The following is a 19,196-nucleotide window of genomic DNA, read 5'->3' as shown; positions in this document are numbered from 1 at the left end:
TAAACTAAGTCAAGCAAACGCATATCACAGCAAAAATGAAAAAGGAGAGATAACAACTGTTTGTAAATACGAACAACTGTTTGTAGGCTTTATCGTCTACCATAGGTGAGGTAATATCATGTAACAACAAATTGCCGAAAGAAATTATCGTAATTTTCGCAAAATGCGCAATTATTTATCGATTTTTTTCTTTTTTGGTACAATTCTTCAAAGCATTTCCTATTTAATGGTATATTAGCAATATTGGGCTCACTAAAAGAAAATTATAAATTTATTTTTCAAAGATTTAGTGTTTTTTGTAAAAATAATGAAAATATATATTAATGTATTCAAAGAATTTCACACTTCAAAACACAAAAGATTAAAAATTAAACATATTCAAAATTCGGATTTTCAACCTTAAAACCTGATACGTGCACAGTTGTTTTCTTTTCTTTTCTTTTTTGTTTTATCTACAATCTTAACACGCCCCACAGTACATTTTATTCAGTTTCGGCTGATTACATTATAAAGTCCATTCTTAACTTAATAATCAGCGAAAATTTTGTATTGATTGTATTACTTGATTTTTGGTAGATTTTTAAAGAGAGATTCTGTCCAAAAATACTTAATCCCTCCTTGCGTTTTGGCTGTGCCTATAGTAGAGAAATCAGACAGTCGAATTTTCATTAAAAAAAAAAACAAACAAAAAAAACAATGATAACTATTTTTTTAATGTCAATTTCAACTAAAAGTAATGTTATCTACCTAATTGTCACGCCGCATTTAGTTAAATATTACTGCATTATTACATAAAACATGTACTTTGAAAAATAGATGATTGCGTGACATCCGCCAATAATCGCAACAAGACGGACAGAGTTACTTCCCCTGATTATTATCTTTTCTATTGTTAAAATAACTGTGTGTGTGTGTGTGTGTGTGTGTGTGTGTAGTGTGTGCATGTGTGTGTAAGAGAGAGTTCCCTCGAGAACGGCTGGGCAAATTTTTATGAAATTTCACACGAAGATACTTTATGTGCATGACAGTGTTCTTAGATAGATTTTGTATTGGAATGTATTCGATGAGTATCGATAATCGAAATAATCCGATGAAAGAAAGAACAGGCGTTTTGACCAAAGTTAACACGGCCCAATAACATCACAAATGCATGAGAGGTTTACAAGTTTACATGCGAAAAGTTTGATATATAAAATCAACAATAGGTTCTCTACAGTGCAATGTAGACTTAGTCACTGCGGGGAGGCACGTGAAGAAGCTCTTCTCCCCGTGCATCAGAGCAGGCTCAGGCAATCAATTGATTTGAGTGAAAGATGGTAACATTATGGGAGTGTGAAACATTCGTTGATCATCATTCAACCCTGGACAACGTCGAGTCATCCTGTTAGTTTATGTATAAACTTTAAAGTTATTCCGAAAACTATTTTCATTAATATTTAATTTTCTATCTCATCGTTTTTCGTAATCATATTGATATGTTATTTCGCTGTTAGAACGAAAGAAGCGCCAAATTCTGTAACTAGTTAAAACAAAAACGACCAAAAGTCGACAACAGAAAATTAAACTACTGCTTCTAACTTTCTAAGAAGAAGAAAAAAAAAAAAAAAAAACAATTATTGCATAGTATTTTTATTGTTGCTGTAAATTTATTTTTATGTTTTTGGTACTAGTGCAGAGAGTGGTCCGGGCGTAAATAAGGGTTTGTATTACTGTACACATAGATTCGAAAAAGTTGTCAAAAAAACAAATATATAACAAATAAATGTTATCAAAGGCAAGATAACTTACTTTTCTACCAAACTGGATATAATTCACGTGTTTTTATTCAATTTAACATGTTTATTCAGCTCGAAAAACATGCAGTGTTTACCGATGTATTGGAAAATTCAAAATGGCGGCCGACTCTCTCTTAAACACGGTAAGTTCGGGAAAAGGTATTATAAATAATAAACAAGACAAAATACTGTTAGAAATTCGCTCAATATATATTACCGTGATATAGGTTGACATATATTCGGTGTTTTTTTAATAGTATTCTGTCTAGTTTATTATTTATAACACCTTTTTCCCGAACTTAACGTGTTTAAGAGAGAGTCGGCCGCCATTTTGAATTGTCCAATACATAACACTGCATGTTTTTCGAGCTGAATAAATATGTTACATTGAATAAAAACACAAAAAATATATCCAGTTTGGTAGAAAAGTAAGTTATCTTGCCTTTGATAACATTTATTTGTTATATATTTGTTTTTTGACAACTTTTTCGAATCTTATGTGTACACAAACCCACTTCAACTTTACAATTGAATAAAAAAAACATAAAACTTTAATTAAACCTGGGAATACGATTTAAAAAAATAGCGCGGATCACTCTGCACTAGCACGATGTTTCTTTTGTTGTTATTTCTAGATTTTTAGTGTGTGTGTGTGTGTGTGTGTGTGTGTTTCAGTCATGCGAACTATTTATTTATTACAAATTACTGCATTTCACCACGGCTACCGTTTTAGATTTCTTTCAACGTGCGTTTGTAATTTTTTTTTTTTTTTTTTTTTTGAGGGGGCGTAAATGTTGATCACGCCCACGTGAAATCCAACATTTTAGATAATAAAAATGGATTATCTTGACGTTTCAGCTTTAAGATGTCTAATATATTTAAACTGTGTCTTAACCAAACGTTAAAAAAAAAAAAAAAAAAAAAAAACTATAAATAAGTGGGTTAAAATAATTTTCTTCCACTTGCTGCCATTTCAAAGCCGAAACGTTCAGGATAACCATAAAATGTGACTGAAAAAATTATTTTAAAAAATAACATTAAAAAATAAGGTGCTTATTCAGAATTTAACTTATATTAAAAAAAAATACAGATTTTTTTAAACGGGAACGAAGATGTCATATCCAAAAAATCACGTAAATTGATCAAGTAATTTTTTTTTCTTTTTTTTAACTGAGAAAATTACATTTTATGATGAAGCTAGACACTGTGTTGTTTTGATCCCCCATGTTCCAATAAATAAGAGAGAGATAACTCATTTCGAACTACCGAGGCCAAAATTAACATTGTAATGGCTACGATTATTGTTAAAATCGATAAAAATCGTGTATATGTATGTGTAAACAATTCAAATACCACAAAATAATAATAAACTATAAAATCCTATAACAAGTTACGACTTGCTGATTTATACAAAATAAAACCAGATTTCTCGAAACCAGAAAAAAAAAAAAAAAAAAAAAAAACATTCAATGATTTATGTACATTTCTTTGAAACTCATTTTCATTCTAAACAAGGCATATTGCCACTTGGAACGTAAGGGCCTACTATTTTGGATCATGTCTAGTAATAGGGGGTTATGCAAGGAAATGAGTAACGAGATATGTTTTTTTTTTATCATTGTAAGATAAGCTCAATGAAGATAGATTGCACTTTCAGAGCATATATATATATATATATCATTATATGCAACAATTTCACACTCGTGTTATCTGTTTTTTTCTAGAGTGGTTTCTTCCTTAAATGATCTATAAATAACCTACAATTAGTTCGTTTGTTTGTTTGTTTTTTTTTCACTTTTGGTAGCCCAATTTTCTATTATGGTATTATATGAGTCTCAGAAGAGTTGTTTGGTATACTATTCGAAACACGTGCAAGCAAGACGTAACCAGTACCACATATCAAATAAAATGATATTATTATTATTATTATTATTATTATTATTGCGCTAGTTTGAATCACGGGTTTTATCTAGAGGAGAACTCAATTTTCCTAATTGTTTTCCAAAACTGTTTTCATTAAATAATTAATTTTCGATCTTATCGTTTTTCGTAATTTTTGGATATTTTAATTACTTCGATATAATAGTAAAGTAGATATCATTGGTTTTACTTGAAATTAAATATTAAAGCTAGCGCCATTATTATTATTATTATTATTTGTTTATTTATAGAAATCAAAATAAAATACGTGAACAATATTGTTCACGTATTTTATTTTGATTTCTATAAACAAAAATAAAACTACTTTGATGCGTGTCTATCAAAGTTGCCCGATATTAATACGTAGATTTAAAACATTAAAAAAAAAAAAAAAAAAACTTGTCCGAGAAAAAGTTTTCGTAGCGAGAAAACTTGAGTTGTCTGACTTTCATTTCAGTTCTTACGACTAGAAAACAAGTAAAAAAAAAAAAAAAAAAAAAAGAAGTTTTGGAACTTTAAAAAACTACTTAATTAACTTAGACTTATTTTTTTAATTTTTTTTTTTTTTGTCTGTTTAGTGTTCATATGTAAAAGCTTTATACATAAATTTGCAAAATAGGAAGAGATTTAGACGACTTACCTCGTTTAGTACATGTCAAAAACAACGAGAAATTAAAACAGTGATAAGAAAGGCAGAGCGACAGTCGGTGTTGTTGTTGTTGTTGTTATTGTTGTTAGATAATCATCGTCATCAGCAGCAGCAACAGCCACCTGCTGAAAGTTCGCGGCTTCGCCCTTGCGTGGGCCGGGTCGGTCAACTGGTTCAAAATTATAACAACACCGTGGAAAAAAAAAAAAAAAAAAAAAAAAAAAAAAAAAAAAAAAATGACCCGTTGGATCGCCCACTGAGCCCAGGTTAGATAGTTTGAATCATGAAAAGAGTCAGCCTTCAATCTAATAGGTCCCGTCCCGTACTATCAGCCAAGAAGTTCTAACCTCTGTCCAATCGCCGCAATGATGTCACTGTTTTTAGTGTTTTACGAGTACTTGAATGGAATGTGCCCTGACGAACTCATAGCATTTGTGCCTCCTCGACGTACATACTCCTGGTTAACCTGACAAAATCCCACCCCTTTACTGTTAAAGTTCCTAGATGCCGGAGAGCTTTCTACTCTACTAATTTCTTCACACAGACTTTGAATTCCCTCCTTGTTTCCTGATTCCCTAACTATATTAACATGCACTGGCGTAGCTAGGGGGCGGGGGGGGGGGGCGGATCGCCCCGGGCGGCACACCTGAGGGGGCGGCATTTTGAGAGGGCGGATGTGATGTTGGGGCCCGCGCCCCAACATCACATCCGCCCCGCCCCCGCTGGCGCCCCCAATGTACACAGTAAAATCTTCGGAAAATGTTAAATGGTGTTCTAATTGGTAAATGCCGGTGCGTTACTTTTTGAAAATTTGAAAATTCTATGTTCCAGGTAAAAAAAAAAAAAAAAAAAAAAAAAAGGATAAATTACCCCCCCCCACTCCAACTTTGAGTGCTTTCCTTTTCTTGTTTTATTTCTTTTTCAGCTAATTTTAAATTTTCCACCCAAAAAGTGCTATAATGTATTTTTGAAAATTAGAAAATTCTATGTCCTGGGAAAAGAAATCGCCTCCCCCCCCCCCAACGTAGTTTGCTTGGTGAAGCCGTCGCTTATGCTACAGCGTGCATGCGCGTAGCATAAACGGAAGCTGCAAAATGGTGGAAAGTAGTTCGTGGGTTCAGGGGTAAATACCATGCAAACGGTAAATTTGCCCCAAGTTTGACTATCAGATTCGTTGTCAGCGACCTCAATTACTTATAAAAAACAAATTAGAGTGGTCGGTGTTCTGTAGTAGCGTATCTGGATATTTACCGAAAAAATAAATAAAAATAAACAAAAGTTAACAAAAAATATGAAATTTTATACCAAAAAGGTTGTAAAAAATCGGAATTTGGGGGGGGGGTATCAGAATCAGAAAAAATGTGTCCCTATTTTCTGAGCGTAAGGGTAGGGGCGGCATGGGGGCGGCATTTTGAGATGGTAAAAGGGGAAAATCGAAAAAAATGCTAACAAAATATCTGAAATTTTATATCGAAAAGGTTGTAAAAAATGGGAACTTTTGTAGTTATTGGAATCGCAAAAAGGTGTCCCTATTTTCTGAGCGTCGGGGGGGGGCGGCATGTGGGCGGCATTTTGAGATGGTAAAAGGGGAAAATCGAAAAAATGCTAACAAATTCATACTTAAAGGGGAACTTTCATATAAATTTTTATCGAATAGGTGCGAAAAGAAAGTTGGATATTTGGGTGTATATACACCGACATCAAAGAGGAAATAACATTAGATGCGAAAGTTTGAATTCATTAATTTTATTACTGTCCAATTCATGAGGCTAAGACTTTGAAAGTATCAAACGTTTGTTTTTGTAGCATACTTTTTATAACTCCTTGTAAACTTTACAATTACTAGCTGTGGGATCGGACAAAATCACCCCGGGTAACCCCCACCATCTACTTAAAACAAAAGGAAAACATATAAAATCTCAAATGAATAAAAAATATTAAAAATTAGTTTTCATATTTTAATTTTAATTTAATTGAATTTAGGAAAATTAGATACCGTAGAACTAATTTTCGCAAGGTATGAAAATTAAGCAACTACAGAATAAATGTTAACTTAATAATAATGGACCAGTTTTCCTACCTAGCAAAAAATGGACGAATTTTTCCAGGGACGAATTTTCCTTGGCAGATCCCCCCCCCCCACCATAGACGAATTTTCCGGGCACCCAAATGCCGGGGAGGGGGCAAATTTTACTACCGCCTCGGGCTGCAAAAGGTCTAGCTACGCCACTGTTAACATGTAGAAGTTGAAAGTAATGTAAATAGACACGTTGCCGCTCAACTCCCCACAATCCCCTATTAGACATGATCCCAAATTCCGAACATGTGTCGAAGTGTTTGAGGTGAAAAAAAGAAGAAAAGATTATAAAATCTCTCTCTCTCTCTCTCTCTCTCTCTCTCTCTCTCTCTCTCTCTCTCTATCTATCTATCTATCTATCTATCTAGATATGGGTTAAATAAAATTGTAACGGACGCTAGAAAATTGTGCAATTAGTGTACCACCCCCGCCCTCGCTAATAAGAATAAATAATAATAAAAGAAATTAGATGAACCTGACAATGAGAAATGCAGCTTCTTTGGCTTTTGGCTGGGAGTAAAGTATCTGTTGACCATGTGTCGATGTTGTTATATTATATTTTTGTACCTTCCAGCAAACCTGTTCTCTCCTCGGTCAGTGAAGGAGAAATCCTTTTAGACTGGGTCAATTTTTATCTTAGTCTAGAGTGCCGCTTTTTTTTTGGGGGGGGGGGGGGTAGATCCCTCCCGTCTCATTAAAATCTGACCTTGTGTCTAACTCTGCCCTCGTGGGAAGGCAAGTAAATAGGAATGACGACAACAGGGAAAAGAATCACGAGTGGGCAATAAAGCGTTTTATTTCATAGAAGTAAAAATATGTCTCTAGAGTTACTGTAGTAATAGATGATGATATTGCCGTAGACATGATCGGAAACTGCTGCTAATACAGGATTGTTGTTTCTATTTATAAATAAAATATATAAATATATAAAATATATAAATAACAGCTACTGCTGCTGCTATTACTTAGCTACGAGTTAAATAGTATTATTACTTGTGATAATTTTAAAAAATTTTAATTTTTATTCAATTTTCACCCCAAACAAGGCACAGTGCCACTTTGAAGTAGGAAGCTACTATCAGGGACATAAGTTGCAGGGATACTATGTAGGAAGTTGAGCAGCAAGATGTCTGTTTACATTACACTTGAACTTCTGCATGTCAGTAGTTGGGAAAGCAGAATCCCGAAATGGAGTTCCAAAGTCTAGCAGTTCTGGGGAAGAAACTATTTGAGTAAAAGGCTTTCTTAACCTAGGGATCTCTACTATGTAGGGGTGGGATTTAGTTGCTTGTCGGGTTTGTAGAGGGTATTTATATCGAGAGTACAAGTGGTTCATCAGAGCATCCACGATTAAAGTACTTGTAGAACAGGCAAAGGAATGCAACATTTCGTCGATGGGACAGAGGCTGAGGCTTAGATGACAATTCAAGACCTATCAGATTGGCGACTCTCTTTTGAACCCTGTCAAGGAGTGAGAGACAAGTAGCAGATGCACCAGCCCAAATGTGACAACAGTACTCCATACATGGGCGAATGGTGGCTTTATAGAGGTTCAGGTGTGAGTAACTTTTTAGCATGATAGAGAGAGCCCACCTTCTTTGCAGCAGCCTTGGCAATGCTCTCTATATATCTATTCTAGTTCATGTTCCCTGTGTCCACATGCTTTTGATGTGTCTAGATTTTTTATGATACCATGTACCTGAGAAGGGGTGATTAGACCCAAAAAGAAGACTTGATTTTTTTTTAAATGGACTCGAAGAGATTAAAGACTATAAATTTAGCACCTAGAAAATTACTGACTTGTATAAGCTACTCTCATTCTTTCCCTGTTCATTTAACTACCGTTTCCTTTTCACTGTCCAAGAAGTGTTACATATTAGAGAGCCTGTGTCAATGGCGATTAAGTCAGCTAGTATGGAGTTTGACAAGGGTCACATTTAGTGCATATCATGATTATACAGATCTGCAAAACAGAATCATCCCCAAAGATGAGTGACATGTAAGGTTTGTAGGGGAAAAGAAGTTTAAGTGAAATTCAATCTCTCTGCCCCAAACCAAATAATAAAAAAAAAGGAATTTAAACAAAATTTTTTTATTATTACATTTTCACCCCAAACAAGGCACATTGCCACTTTGGTGTAGGGGGCTACTATTAGGGGCAACAACTACTGGGGTACTATGTTGGGATTTGGGCAGCAAGATGTTGGTTCACGTTACACTTGAACTTCTGCATGTCAGTACAGTTGGGGAAGCAGTGGCCTGGAATGGAATTCCAGAGTTTAGTGGTTCTGGGGAAGAAACTACTGGAGTAGAAAGATCTTTTACATCTAGGGATCTCTACTGTGTGGGGGTAGGATTTAGCTGTCTGTCAGGTTTGTCGAAGGTGCTCACGTCGTGGGGGCACAAGTGTCTGCAGTTCGCCAGAGTACTCACCATTAAAATACTTGTAGAACAGGCAGAGGGATGCAACATTACGTTGATGGGACAGAGGCTGAAGCTTAGATGCCAGTTCAGGGCCTATCAGATTTGCGACTCTCTTTTGAACCTTGTCTAGGAGTGAGAAACTAGTAGCAGATGCACCAGCCCAAATGTGACAGCAATACTCCATACATGGGCGGATGGTGGCCTTATAGAGGTATAGATACTTTCAGGTGTTAGTAGTTTTCTAGCACGGTAGAGAGAGCCTACCTTCTTTGCAGCGGCCCTGGCAACCCTTTCGATGTAATTGTTCCAACTCATGTTTTCTGTGAACGTTAGGTCAAGCAGTTTGAAAGATGTACTCTCAGATAAAGAGTCACTGCCCATTGCTATCGGTGGCAGAGAAGGTTTCTTGTAATTATTGAAGGAAACAAGTTTAGTCTTGGCAGCATTGAATGTGACCATCCATTTTTGTCCCCATTCCACTACAGATTGAAGGTCATCCTCTAGTGTTTTGCCATTTCTTTAGATATATGTTCATTTGTTTTCCTGTCATGCCTGTTATAGAGTGTGGTGTCATTACCATATATACCCATCTCAGAGGCAATTTTGTCGGGGAGGTCATTAATGAATATTAGGAACAATAGAGGTTCAAGGATAGACCCCTGAGGCACTCCCGCATTTATATCATATTGTTTAGATGTACGACCGTCGAGGACAACCTGGATTTTTCTCTTATCTCAGAAAAATTTATGTTAAGTATTCTACCAGTGATACCGTATGATCTAATTTTCCTTAGGAGACCCTCATGCCACACCCTGTCAAAAGCCTTAAATATATCTAGAACTACCTCTCTGCCCTCCCCCGCTTTGTCCAGTGAATGGTATATACGTTCAGAGATTACAGTGAGGATGTCTGCTGTGGAACGGGCTTGTCTAAATCCATATTGTTTGTCAGTCAGAAGTTTAGCATCTGTAAGGTGATGGACTAGAGCATGGTTAATTAAGGTCTCAAATATTTTGGCGAAGAGTGGGAGGAGGCTAATGGGGCGATAATTAGATGGGTCAGTTCTTTCACCAGAATTCTTGAATACTGGTACCACAGAAGCAGTTTTCCAAGTCCGGAAAGCAAGATTCATTAAGGCATTTGTTGTAGAGTTTGGAGAGAACTGGAGCTACTTCGAAATGACACCCCCGTCTCGTTCAAAATGCACCGCATTTATTTTTCAACAAAAATAACAAGATGAATAAGCAAATGTCTGATCGGTAAAAGTTCTTGAGAAATCATTATGATTAGAATGTTAGATGAAAGTCCTTCGTTGAATTAATAAGATTAGAAGGTGAAAGTCTTGTGTGAAAATAATGTCCTTATTTCAAGGTTTGTGTTTTAATTGGCGAAGTCCCATGAGGAAAAGTAGTCCGTTGTTATCAATTCTTATAGAAAATGTACGGAATGGGTGCGTGTGTGCATAAGTGTGATTTTTGAGTGCCTGCATATGGTGTGTGTAATTGTGCTTTCGACAGTTTTGAAAGCGACGATGTTATGAAAACGAGAGGCATGTTCTCGTGTCACGTCGGAGCGAGAAGAGAAGAAGAAAAAAGGGGAAAAGGAGGGAAGAAAGAACATTTGATGCGTTTTAATACTTTTTGGACCGGCTCCAAAACAAGATTGCTACTGCTGATATTTTGTTTTTTGGAAAAACGTTAAAAAGACAATCTTCTAAATTTTCTCATTGGTCGCTTGTGTCACGTGATACTGATACTGTCTTCAACTACGTTCGCCAGACATTTTACTTTTGTTGGTGTGAGAAAAACGTGTGGGCGTATTTGAAATTATGTCGTTGCTGGAATAACTTATTTTTGTGCAAAATGCGCGGGAAAATTGAAATGAATAAACGTTCGTTTATTTGAACACGAGCGTGTGTGGGGGGGGCGTGTGTGTGTGTGTGTGTGTGTGTGTGTGTGTGTGTGTGTGTGTGTGTGTGTGTGTGTGTGTGTGTGTGTGTGTGTGTGATAGCACAGGTTAAAGCATGAGCGGAGATTAGATAAGTTAGACAGAGGTATGAGTCGAGATGATGAATGACGTCACGTTTTTAAAGCTGAGAAAAAAAAGAAAGATTTGCAAATCAGTCTAAGGAAGTGCGTACGAGACTCATCACTGATAACGCGGTAAGAGACTTTGATAAGAGCAAAATATCCTCTCCATAAACCTGTTCGCATTCACCCAAATATTTAAGAAGAAAATAAGTTAAATAATGAATTAGCTAAGAGAACGCTAGTCACTCTCTCTCTCTCTCTCTCTCTCTCTCTCTCTCTCTCTCTCTCTCTCTCTCTCTCCTGTGAGTCAAGTCTCTCCAGAAATCAAGCTTTAAAGAAACTCTCAGTGAAAAAACTTTATTTTTTATAGCAATCACTACATGAAACTGTGATATCAGTCAACATTGAAAGATCACAAATTAAGGTACACACGCGCGCGCGCACTTTTATATAATGAACGTATGGGGTTTCATATCAAAAAAAAAGTAGAATAAAAGACCCACGTATAAAGATCTTGATTAATTGAAAATATTACAAAAACTAGATTTCACATGAGGGTGTTAAAGTCAACATCTATAATATCAATCTCACCTGTCTGGTTAAATGTATGTATGTATGTATGTATGTATGTATGTATGTATGTATGTATGTATGTATGTATGTCTCACAAAAACTTTCGACAGAGGCGGCGGATTTTCACGAGATCGGTATCATATTAAAACTTGACCTCTTGGACGACAAATCTCGAAAAATTGGCCAAAAACATTAATTTTTTCACCCTTAACTGGACACTTTTCTACAGGGGGGGGCGCTTTTTTTCGCCGATATTTTCGAAAGTCATACCCTCTTTTCAATTGTCTAGCCTTAATTTGAACCTAAGTCACTTCTGATTTGATGATGGGCGCAGAAGCTAACGTGTCATGTTTTTTATTTTTCACTTTCTTTTCCGTCTTTGCAGTATGGCTTCAAGCCTACCTGTATACTATCACTTTTTTTTGTGCTCACAATTTTCCTTTTTCTTCTCTTTTGCTCAACCAACACTCTTACACACACCTCCATTTTCTTTTCCGCCTTCGCGTTACAGGTTCGAGCCTGCCTGCCTATTACAACTTTTTTTTTTGCTCAACACACACCTACAAACACCTGGGCAACGCTGGGCAACGCTGGGCAACGCTGGGCACCCAGGTTATTTTTTTTTATAAATAGAAATGATTCTTACTCGTTTGAAACAATAGAATTAATGTAAAAAAATAAAGTCAGATAATCAAAATCCTATGATCAAATGAAGCTCAGCAAGGAGCCTGAGAAAGAGGATTAGAATGCAGCTTAATATTATCCTTCAGTAAGTCTAAATGAATACTAAACTAGTGAAGTATGAATTCTGAACTCATACACTCATATATATACACTGGTAACATCGAGCCAAACTTGTGAGCACCGGCCAATATCTGATGAGCTGCCAGAACACAAATCTTATGATGGTACATCAACATCAAGAAATGAGAGACCATACAACAACCGCCATCACAAAACGAGCTAAACATTTGGGATATGACCGTCTCACAAATGAGATAGAAACAGCAAACAAACCTGTCGCAGAAATATCCCAAAAGAGCTGACAGAAATATACAAAATCCTTACATTGCAAAAAAATAAAAATAAAAAATAAAAAAAACAAATGGAAAAATTGGCCATTCAGGGTATTAAATATTTTCTGGATTATTAATCCCAGGATTATATAGATAAAGAAGGTTCTGTAGACTGGCTGTAAAAAGAATCACTGCTCTATGACTAGGAGAGGATTATAATGGCTGCCAAGATTGAAGCTTGATGACCACTGCTTTTAAGAAGATGAATGGTCTCAGCAATGACAGCAAGTGCAGATTCTGCCACACAGACGTAGAGAGTGTGAGCCACCCAACATTCAGTTGTAAGTTTCCTGTGAAAGAGATGACTACTGTACAATGCAACACAGTGGAGTATGTAGATATTTCCACTGAACCATCTATAAAAAATTGAATATCCAATGTAGCAGTAAATTCTAGGGAATATATATATAAAAAAAAAACAGTTGGAAATAAATCATACACCATCTACTATGACTATGCAATTCCTACAGAATAGAAAACAGAGCTGTTAAACATGACATAATGATATATGCCACAAAAGAGAGAAAGTAGCAACCTTATTTCAAGTCAGTGTCTTTCATGACGCTGACTTAAAGAGAGCTTAGCAGGGAGAAGAAAACGAAATGCCAAAGTCTTATGCACAACATGAAAAGAAACTGAAATCTTAGGAAGATCCCCATCATTCCAGTAATTATAGGAGCACTGGAAGGAAACAGGAAAAAGAATTTCAAAGACCGCCTGACGATTATATACTCCATGAATCAAGTGAAAAAAGAGATCCAAACAATTGCACTTAAAAGAATGGTTAGAATCCTAAAAAGATCTCTCGGTTGGAATATATGAGATAGCGAGTGAAAGTCTGGCATCTGGTAGGATGCTCCAACAAAAACAAATTGATAAGAAAATTAAAAGAAAAATATGACACATACGCGAATGACATCTCACACAAGTTGTTACATATACGCACACTTACAAAACAAAGGCAAATCAACGCATACACAATGCCACACTGCCTATTACTTACACACGCATATTCACAGTAACTAACATAGAGACATATACACTTCTAATACTCATGTCTTTCTAACCATTGGAACATTCTCCACCAAACATTAAATTTTCTAAACAAACAATTACTTACTAAAAATATCTTCATATTACTGCAGATGTATAGATATATAAATTCTTTGTTTTGTTGACCATGTTTTGTCTTTTATTCATAACATCCTGCTGATGGATTTATTTATTACTAGCCTGGATGCCCAGCGTTTCCCGGGTGTTTGGAGCTGTGTATTGAGCAAATATATATATATATATATATATATATATATATATATATATATATATATATAGAGAGAGAGAGAGAGAGAGAGAGAGAAAAAAAATAGAAAAAAAGCGGTAGTAGACAGGCAGGTTCAAACCCGTACCGCGAAGGAGGAAAAGAATGTGAAAAAAAAAAAAAACATAACGTCTTTGCTGTTGCATGCATCGCCAAACCGGAAGTGGCGAAGGTTTAAATTAAGACTAGTCAATCGAAAAGAGGGGATGACTTTCGAAAATATCGGCGAAAAAAGCGACTGCTCCTTGGAGAAAAGTGCCCAGTGGAGAGTGAAGGAATTAATGTTTTTAGCCAACTTTTCGATATTTGTTGTCTGAAGGGTCGAGCTTCAAAACGATACTGATCTTGTGAAAATCCGCCGTTTGTGTCGAAAGTTTTTGGCATACATACATACATACATACATACATACATACATACATACATACATACATACATACATACATTTAAACAGACAGGCGAGATTTATATTATAGATTATTTGTTAAATGGTGACCATTTTATTCTCAATTATTCTTCCATTTTTATCATATTTATGGTTTTATACATTTTTCTACATCACCATTTTATAACATTAGAGGGTGGTCCAAAAAAAAAAAAAATCACCCTGTGTATAGATCTTGATTTTTTCTCAGAGGATATCTTCAAAAAAATTTTCTCAGAGGATATCTTTAAAAATGTTTCCATCAAATAGCAGCTGAATGATGGGAGATTGTATCCATTCAAATCTGATTGAAATTGAAACCTTATCACTGGTTTGTCCTTTGTCATTAGTAGTATGTTCTATCCATGCACCCCCTTGATGGATAACTGTTACAACTTGAATTTTGAAATTGTCGATAAATCGTCCTATCATGACAGCTGGTATGATCTCCCTTCTTACGTTGTCTTTCAAATCTGTGGATTGTTGTCATAGATTCCTTCTTTGTGTACTTTCAGAATAAGTAATCACACAAGTTCAGATCAGGAGATTAGAGTGGTCAAGGGAAATTGGTGCAATGCAAAATTAATCTATCACCAGAAAAATATTGGCAAAGGAATTCCAAAGATCTGTCTGGACAATGAGGTTGTGCTCCAACTTGTTGGTAGATAATTGTTTCTATACTTAATCCCCTTCTCGTCCAGAAATGGACTTTGTCCACATGAGTACTATGTGATAGTCTGTGCCCACTGTCACTCAATTCTCATTCTCCTCTTCAAAGAAATATGGCCCAATGATGTCATTTCGTCCAATGGCACACCACACAGTCGCTTTCTGTTGGCTAAGAGTTTGATGAGTATGTGTAATGCTATAAGTCAGTCACTAGTGTGACTGCCCAGTGGTTACAAGGAACGTCCTGGGAACGGCAACCAAATTGCGGTCATCTAACATAATGCGTATAGTTACTTGGAAGTCTTCTTCAAAAAAAAGTGAATGCATACCTGGGATTAGTATGGTTTTCTTTTCCCCGAGTAGTTCTCTATTCCTCAAGGTGATCTCCTCCAGTTGGGTTCTGGCTGAGAAGGGTGGCAGACCTCATCTTGATATTTAAAACCGATTGAACAACATGCAACACAAATTGTAATGTATATAAAAAAATCTTAACTATTTATTTTTACAAGAAATATTCACAATATTTTACAATAAAAACAATTAATAACTCATAACGATTAATTTTAACCATTAAACTTTTAAAAAGCTAATTAACCTTTACTAACGACTGGGTAAGCGGGGGTGCCCCTCTCTTTTACAGAGAGACAAAATATGCATCCTTACCCCATGATTGTTGGCTGCGAAAAGAGAATGAGTTCTGGCGAATTGTATTGTTGCCTCTGTAGCGGCTAGAACTCGTTACAACCACAGGCAGGAGCTAATTCTCGCAACTCAAGATTTGAAACCCATTTTCTCCCTGGTTTGTCCAATCACAAGCCAGCTCCCAACCACGTGACCGAGTATATAAAAGGCGAAATCTGAAACTCTTCACCACACAGCCAACTTTAGCTACAAGAAATATTGTTGAAATCTAAACATTTATTTTTAAATGTCGAGACATCCATCCGTAGTGATCTAATGATTATAACATCATGATCTGCGCATGTGAGCTTAAGTGACCGACTTTCATTTTAACTTTAAAGTGCTCAACAATAAGAGCTAAGTTCTTAAAGGGGCTGACATAATTATTATTACAATTATTTATAAATACCTACAAAAAGTAATGTTTCATCCTCTTGGGAATTATCAGTGCACAGTGTAATAATTACTGCCAGTCAGGAGATTCGAACCCAGCCACAAAGCCATGTCTGATTCCATTAGCAAGCAACAAACCATACTTTAACCGCAAGAAATATCATTGAAATTTAAAAATCCATTTTTAAATGTAGAGACGTCTGTCTATAGTGATTCAACGATTATAACATCATGATCTGTACATATATATATATATAAGTTAAGCAAGTAAAACATAAAGTTACATAGGAACTTTACTACATTATCAAGTCAATAAGGGTTATAGAAAGGGGAATAAGGGAGAAACCCTTCTATGCCATGTCATTTCGAAATTAAATGCTTCTCGTCAGAAAGTTAAGAAAAAGCCGGCATTATACGAAAGTAAAGGTAAAAAGACAACATCGACTATTTCTTTTGACTTGGGAGCCACCACTTATTAATGCCTGAAGGTCACTCGAGAATAAGGGTTAATAAACATAAGATGATAGTGTAGTAATCGTTAATGTTGTAAATTGGGTAGAATTTGATTATTTATGGGGATGGCTTAACAAGAACTTGTTTACAAGAACTTGTTTATTTGAAAGCTGCCATGTTGTATTAAACTAGGAAGCAGGCCAGCGGAACAGTGTTCCACAGGCGGGCAGTTCTGGAAAAGAAGCTTTGTTCATGAAATTTGCATTTAGATTTATGCATAGATAGAGTGGAGAAATCGTTTATAGTGGTTGTAACTAGTCGAGTGTTATTGTGAACATTTGGCAAGGAAGAACCATAGATTAGAGTTCAGTCGAGCACTTGTCATGAAAATAACAATAGAGCAGAGACAGGCTCGCAACGTCTGTTCTGTGGGGAAAGAAGTTGCAGGGAAGAGAAAAGGGCATCACCTACTAGGTTTCGAAGGCAGTTTTGAACTCTATCAAGGCTGGATAAGGTGTGTCAAGCAGCTGTTGCCCAGATGTGGCAATGGTACTCCATTTTAGGGTGTATTTGGCTCTTCTACAGATAGAGGACTGCATCTGTAGTGATATACTTTCTCCAGTAGGTATCTCACTAAAAATGCAATCCTCTATAGAGTAATTCAACTATTTTACTAGTAATATTGGCAACAGATTTGACGTATGTGTTCCATTTCAGGTCTGGAATGAAGGTCAGTCACAGAAGCTTGTTAAGACATGGAGCTTCCCTAAGACGAGAGTCATTCATTTCAATTCAGGTGTGATGGGGGTCAGAGCAATTATGATGAAAGGCGAGAAGGTTGGTTTTCGATGCATTAAAATTAACCAGACACCTTTTTCCCCATTGCACCATGATCACAAGAGAGAGAATCAGAAAGATCTTGGTCATTGCTGGCCTTTGAAGTGTTGCTATAGATTGTGGTGTCATCTGCATAAATGTCTATAAATGATCTAAGAATGTGATTTGGGAGATCATTGATGACGATTAGCATTGTGTTCAGAACAATTGTGATGTCCGAATCATTGGATACTGAAATAACAAGCAAACAAGCTCATTATAATTTAAACAATTTATTCACGACAGAAACCTTGAATTATTTTCAGACGATATTGAATGTCTGGTGATGTCAGCCATGTTGTTTTTCTCTCTCCCATAACTTTCTAGTCTTTTTTAAAGATCTATAAAGGGTAATAACTCTTACTTTCTTTATCTAGAGTCATCCCCCTTTTATCGCTAAAGCACCTCACCTTTGAAATATGATGCTTGTAGGATGTTTGATATGGGTCTATTTGTAGAGTTGAATTTGGTTTACACCTCTGTTGCAGCCTTCGGATTGAATCTTTCTTCTCAGATTTACTTTGTTTACTGCATGTTGCTTGAATACTTTGAAGTAATTCTAATGTGTCCAGTAAAATATTTAATGCAATTATTGTGTTATTTGATTGCTTCTTTGGAAGATATGAGTGACGAAGTTGATTTGCATGTTTGGCCCAAATAGATGATTGTACATCCACATCATAGATTACATTATCAGAACGACGTACTATGTGACTTTGTGTCCATTTTTCTTTACCATTGCAGTAGTCTTTTGCCAATACAGGATGTTCTGGTAGGAATTTATGTGACCTTGCTCCATGATGGTGATCGAATTTGTTTTCCATCATCCTGGTTAGATTATTTGATGATGGACGAATAGCGTTTATTGGTAAACATATTTTCTGTTCATCAGTTGTTTATCTCAACAAGTATAGATTTTCTCTAAGCTTCAAAATTTATGTCGAAAGTGGCAAAAATTGAATTCAATGAGGCTTTCTGAAAACGCCCTGGCATTTTTCTGTGTTCTCTTGGCTTTGCAGTATTCATCCTGGAAGTGTTGCGGTTATTTTTACCACAAAAATCATCTTTGTGGCCAACAGAGTGTTGGAGGCTTCTTTCTATTTCCAGTTTCTACCGATTTGATGTTGGGCTTTGTTGTTGCACCATTTTCGTGTCTCATTTTAGATTTATTAGTCATTGACATTCTGTGGCCAGAACTTGTGCTATTATTTCTTTGTCCTTATCAACAGCATAAACAGCAGACATGTGCGTATGTGTTTATCTTCTGGAGATTGTAACCCTGCAATGAAAATGAGACATTTGAATAATTCTTCTGTCAGCGATTTCAGCCAAAAATTTTTGCATTGAAAATTGACAATTCCAGCATATTTGAAAAAATCGTCTGTAACATTTTTCTTTAATTTCAAACAATTGTAACGAATATTTAATACTGATGCTAACTCACCACAAATGTTTGATAACTGTGCTATCGTTTCATCAAATGTAAAATCTGTTTTTTTTTTCGGAAGGATGAATTTTGAATATCTTTCATGTTCTGCTGTGCCCAGTTTGCGAAATAGTAAATGCAATCTCCATGTATTGTTTATGGATGCAAACTCGTGTTGAAACATATCCTTCCATCGTCCATACCAAGCAGTAAAAGTTTTTTTTTTTTTTTTTTTTTTTTTAATTCGGATTGAATGAAAAATCTATTATTGTGCTTGATATGGTGAACAGAGAAATTGGTTTTGGTGTTTCCATTAATTGGTTATGTAATTTTGCCGTCAAAGTTTCAATTAAACTGTTTTGAACTTTAAAAAAATTTCTTTTTGCTGATTACATAATATTTTATCCAATAAATTTGGATCAAAGTAAATGATT

The 19,196-nt window shown here is 35.7% G+C and overlaps 1 protein-coding gene and 1 long non-coding RNA gene across 3 annotated transcripts in view; one reads left to right on the top strand and one right to left on the bottom strand.

The window, feature by feature from the left end:
* LOC145292973 (EF-hand calcium-binding domain-containing protein 4B-like) overlaps positions 1–4,487 on the bottom strand; it is a 364,830-nt gene extending 360,343 nt beyond the window's left edge. For both annotated transcript variants that reach the window (XM_080139211.1, XM_080139212.1), the window contains exon 1: positions 4,336–4,487. The gene's annotated coding sequence lies outside the window, so the exon portion shown is untranslated. The remainder of the gene's footprint in view (positions 1–4,335) is intronic.
* LOC145292975 (uncharacterized) overlaps positions 1–19,196 on the top strand; it is a 60,452-nt gene that overhangs the window by 12,717 nt on the left and 28,539 nt on the right. The gene's annotated exons all lie outside the window — the stretch shown is intronic.

This window comes from Euprymna scolopes, chromosome 14 (genome assembly GCF_053919585.1).
Source record: "Euprymna scolopes isolate OS-2025 chromosome 14, ASM5391958v1, whole genome shotgun sequence".
Lineage (NCBI taxonomy): Eukaryota > Metazoa > Mollusca > Cephalopoda > Sepiida > Sepiolidae > Euprymna > Euprymna scolopes.
The sequence above is the reverse complement of the archived record's forward strand: the minus strand, read 5'-3'. Positions and strand labels throughout refer to the sequence as shown.